This window comes from Dasypus novemcinctus, chromosome 5 (assembly GCF_030445035.2).
Source record: "Dasypus novemcinctus isolate mDasNov1 chromosome 5, mDasNov1.1.hap2, whole genome shotgun sequence".
Lineage (NCBI taxonomy): Eukaryota > Metazoa > Chordata > Mammalia > Cingulata > Dasypodidae > Dasypus > Dasypus novemcinctus.
In genome coordinates, this window is record NC_080677.1 from 111608007 (window position 1) to 111613523 (window position 5517).

At 37.0% G+C, this 5517-nt stretch overlaps 1 pseudogene; it reads left to right on the top strand.

Annotated features, from left to right (window-relative positions):
• The first annotated feature begins 831 nt into the window (after positions 1-831).
• LOC131278634 (small nucleolar RNA SNORA44) lies at positions 832-939 on the top strand (annotated as a pseudogene).
• Positions 940-5517: the final 4578 nt, after the last annotated feature.

The window sequence follows — 5517 nt, forward strand, 5'->3', positions numbered from 1 at the left end:
ATAATAAAATAATAAAATGTTTACCAGGAAAATAAACAATAAGTTATCTCAGAAAAAAAAAGTGTAAGAAAAAAGTCAGAGAGCTTTAGTCCATTCTTGACACTTGCAGGTCCCCATTCGCAGGACCCCACTGCCCTGCCTCTCCTCTTCCCTAAAGAACACCAAGTTCTGGATCTTTCCATTCTCCTCCCCTTAAAATCTACCTGCTCAAAATACAAATGTCTCCCCAATATATGAAAACATGCTCAACCTTATTCAGACTAAGAGTGATACAAATTAGCTATTTGTATTATGAAAATCCCTTTTCCAACCTTAAATCAGCACAAAGGCAAAAATTTGAGCACACTGCGTTGACAATGCTGTGGGAAACCAGGCAATTGATATGAGAATATTTTGTTTGTGTCTTGCAAAATTCCCAGTGTTTGACCCAGAAACTCCACTTCTAGGAATTACCTGACTGATATACTCACCAGCATGGGAGACAATATAAATAAATTCTTATTCATTTCAATATTGTATGAAATAGGAAAGAATGGAAATCACAAAATTGCCATCTATGTGGAACTTGTTCAGTTACTGAACATACATACAATGGAATTCTTCATGGCTATGAAAAAGATTGAAGGAGCTCTTTATGTTTTAACATGGAAAGATCAACAAAACATATTGTTAATTGAAAAAAAACAAGGTACAGAACAGTATGTATGTGTTACGTCTTAACTGGGATAGAGATAAAGATATGAATTTACATTGGCTAAAATACATTTTAAAAAATCTCTGCTCGAGTGGGAAGATGAAAGCTGAGCAGATGAGGTATAAGAATGGGAGGGATTGCTTGTGGCCAAGGGATCTCCAACTGCATGCGAGAGCAACCTGGAGAGACTTTGACAGCTCAGGTCAGCGGAGTACCTGCAGCTGCCACTCGACTTTCCTATAATGTCTCAGGACCTGGGCTTGGAGGGACCCGAGGCCAGGTGTTTCCATTTATTCTGCAGGTTACCCCTGAGTTTCCAAACTGTTAACACATCTGAAGATGCTAGCTTGTTGCTGGAGCAGGTTTGTGATACCTAGAAAACCATCCTCATCTGATTATGGACCTAGAGTTGGGAGAAGCACTGAGAAGAGGCAGGCTAAAAGGCACCTGGCTAGTTATTAGGTGGAAATTGTGAACTCTGCAAGGAGAGTCCTTTGCTTTTTGTTGAGTGCTTCTATCCCTTGTGTCTGACATATTGATGACCAATAAAATATTTACTCTAAAAAAAAAAAAAAAACAAAAAAAAAGAATGGGAGGGAGATTTTCTACTGTGGATGTTTGAACTGTGTAAATGTAATATCTATTCAAGAAAAAAAAAGCCTATCTACTGCAAGCATGCTAGATTTGAAAGAAAATTTAGAGATTCTATTTCATCTTCCCCCACTTGGAAGTTCAAGAAGTAAAATTGTGGCACAAAGGAGCTCCCCAGCTCACCCAAGCTCTCGGATCTGGTACAGGATTGGCACTAGAATCTGAGGCCCAAGGCCCCAATTTTGTGCTCTTTTGGAGATGCCACTAGACTAAGCGTTCCTGTAAGGCTGGCTACAGCAGGGCACGAGCCATATCTTTGAATCAATGGTCCTTAACACAGCACCTGGCACATGCACACTATTTAAGAAAAGTTTGCAGAATGAATGAATGTTATGCTGAACTTCCTGTGAGCCTCAAATCTCTGACTGAGCTAGGCAACTAATTAATCAGAGCCTGAGAGTGGCTTGGCAATTCGTGCCCCCACCCCACCGTGATAGAATCCTATTGGCCATTAATGGTGAGATCTCAGGCATTTTGACAGAAGAAATATATCTGGTGGGCAAGGGGGTGGGGGTTGGGCTTTAACACCCCCCAAATGAAATGCCATAAGCAGCTGCCTATACGGAATGTTCTTGCAGAAACAGCCCTATGAACAGAATCAGAAATGGAAGAGAACAATTAGGTAAATATAGTGAAGGTTTAATATACCTAACATAGCATTGTATTAGGAAAAGGGAAATTATTTATTTGCTCAAAGACTGTCCAACAAAACCAATGTCCAGTGGGGACGTTTGAATTGTGGCAGCCACAGTGGTGACTCGGCAGATTTCATCCTTCTAGGCCAAACCTATTCATTAAACTCCATTAAACTCCAAACATTTTTGCAAGGTAGCTGTAGGTGTGCCTCTGTTCAAAACCCGTGATGTGAGTCTTGCTAGCATCATCCTCTGACTAACTACTGCCCTTCCAGACAGACATGGTACTCACACTGGCCAGAGGCAACAACTCAGAACCCTCCAAAACATAAAAGTTCCTCATCCATAATTTGTGACAAATGCAAGTTGTGTAGGAGAGTTAGAGTCAGATAAGCTAAGTAAGCCAAAACATGATGGGAAAGCAATTGAATAAGGCCATCCATGATGGATGAGTGTTTGGGAAATCTAAGCGATCTCGGGCTTATGAGGAGGGCTTCACTGGAGAGCTTTTGGCCACAAATTAAAGACATGCTTGTCTTCTCAGACACAGCTGGGCTGTCTGCTGCAAAGGGAGCAAGTCTCTCAAAGCCGCCAGAGGGAGAACGGGTAAGTGAGATGAATGGAGCTCAAAGCCCATTATAACCAACTCCATTACAAAGAAAATTTCACCTTAACAAAAATATATCCAAGCCCCAGGTATTGGCCCATAATAATCATATATTGTTCAAATAACCTACTGCAAAGCATGCTGTTCTTCAGTCCTTCAAGATAATAGTCTCTAGTTATAACACCACCACCCTAGACATCACCATTTACCCGATGATGGATTATGTGTGTACATAACACCTCCATTCCTTTCCAAATCTCTGCCTGAGGAAGGTATCTTTTGAGATGCCCCATTGGAGAGTGATGCTTTGAGAATTTTTAAGGTCTTGGTTTTAATAAGAATCCATAGCTCATCTCAGTTTCCCATCAAAACAACCATCTAGCTCTAGTATCATTAGCAAGATTGTTTAAAAAGATGTTAGATGATGATCTCAAATATGCAGGACAAAAATATCTGATAAAACTCAACATGAATTCATGGTTTTAAAAAATCATGGCAAAAAAAGACTAGTAATTTCCTTAATTTGATAAATAGCATCTGTCAAGAACCTATTGTAAACATCTTACTTAACACTGAAACTGTTGAATCATTCCTTTAAAAATCAGGAACCAGACTAATCACACAGATTGTCGAAAGCTAAAAGGTCTGGAAAATGCTGTGTGGTGGCAAGGATTTAGAATAATAGGAACTTTCCTACAGTGTCAATCGGAGTATAAACTAGTATAACCCCTTTCAGAGCATTTTGGCAATAACAAGTAAATTTGAAGTTATGCATATTCTTTGACCAAACAATTTCATGTAACAAGGAGACATGTGTAAGAATGTTTATTGTAGCTTTGCTTTTAAGAGAAAAAGGATTGGAAACAACATAGAAGTCCATTGACAGAAGAATACATTAATAGTGATATATTCTTATAATGAAAAACTATATGGCAGTTAAAATGAATGAACTTGAGCTACATGTATCAGCACAGCAAAAAAAAAGTTTCAGAAAGATACATGCAGTATGTTACCTTTATTAAAAAAGTTTTAAAAGCATGAAAACAATATAATATATTAAGGATACATACTTGGATATTAAAAGTATAAAGACATGTATGGAATGAAAATACCAAATTCAGAACATTGGGTACACCTTAGCACAAGGTAACTACCATAGGTTACAACTAAAAATATTTTATTCCTTAAATAAAAATTTAAAATTTAAATGATACATGCTATTCATTAAATAGTCTTCAATATTTTGTAAATATCTAAAATATTTCTTAAAGTAAAATGTATGTCAGTGAACAAAAGGCTTAGAGTAGAAAATGTCCACATCTGTATTCGGACCCCTCTAAACTAAATAAAATTCTAGGCCACTTTAATAACCTGGTCCCTTTAGCCCACAATCTCTTTAGTTGCTCCTGCCCTGGGACACATATGCCCCACACCTCCTTAATTGACCATGTAACTGACAGCCCACTGCTCTGATCCTGAAGGGAAGCCAGGTTCTGCCAAAGACATGTTCATGGAGATCCTCTATCTCACTGATGTGGGGTTGCCAATCTAACAGCTATGTAGTCGTAATTTATTGTTGTTATTATTATTATTCTCAATGTATATTCAGAAGTGTTTTGATAAAGTCTTTTTATGATTATTTTTAAAATGCATATTCATTGCATAGAACTTAGAAAATAAGAATCAAGAACAAACTCAAAATCACCTGTATCCATAGTCAGAAGCAACCACGGCTGACAAATATGTATATTTACTAAATGAGCATCACACAAACGTAATTAGGTTTTATTTTTCACTTGGTAAATTTTCTTTGACAGTATGAGCTTATTAGCAGCATAATATTTCATTTCATGGATGATTCATCAGTCATTCCTATATTGCGGAACATCAAGGGTTTTTCCCACACACACACACACAAATAATGTTTTGACATAGGATTCATAGTAGCAACTTCCTTCTTCACTCACATTTCGAAGATTCACATCACTTTTAGTTTAAATTCAAGACCGACCAAATATAAGAGGAGTAAAAGGTTTGGAACTGAGAGTAGATTCTTAGAAAGCATACAACTCAACTGATGGGGTTCTGCAGTGCAACCTGTGAGCATTTTGAAGCTATTGACATCTTTCAGTGTATATTACAGAAGGAATGGTGCCTTTCGTGAGTTGTTTAATTAGAGGTCTGTTAGAGCAGATTTGCTGAATCAGAGTGTATATATGTTTATTTGGCAGATATTACCAAGTTTTCCCTCAGAAGTTTGTATTAAATTATATACAAAATATCAATGTATAATATGAAAGGGATGGTTTCTCCATAATCTCACCAGATGTACACAGCATTTTTATCAAACTTACAAAGGCTTCACCACCTGAAAGACAAAAACAGTAGTATTTTGGGGAGCAGATGCAGCTTAAATGATTGAGTGCCTGCTTCCCACATACAAGGTCTTGGGTTTAATCCCAGTACCTCCTAAAAATATATACTATTTCATCATTGTTTTGATGTACATTTCATTAGGAAAACTGAGTCTATTTTCATACTTCCTTGTCATTAGTATTTCTTTTAATGTTATCTACCCATGCATATTAATCAATCTTGTATCTTTCAGAAATTCTTCTTTCTTTTAATCTCTTAGTGGTACACTTCAAGTATTTTTAGCCCATATGAATTCATTTTTTTAACTTTTTTTTTCCACTTCTTTTCTCCTCTCCATCAATTTGAGGAGAGAAAAGAGATAAACCTGTGTGTCTAATCTGTCTTCGATTTTCCTCAGACTATTGGAATTCATGGGCATACAAAACTTCTTATTTTGCCAAGTTAGAACATTAGAGAGGACATTTCAACACACCTACAAGAAAAACAACATAATTTTAGAGTTAAAGATGGCCCTTCTGAGGAAAGAACCACTTTTAATCTTACCCAATGATTTT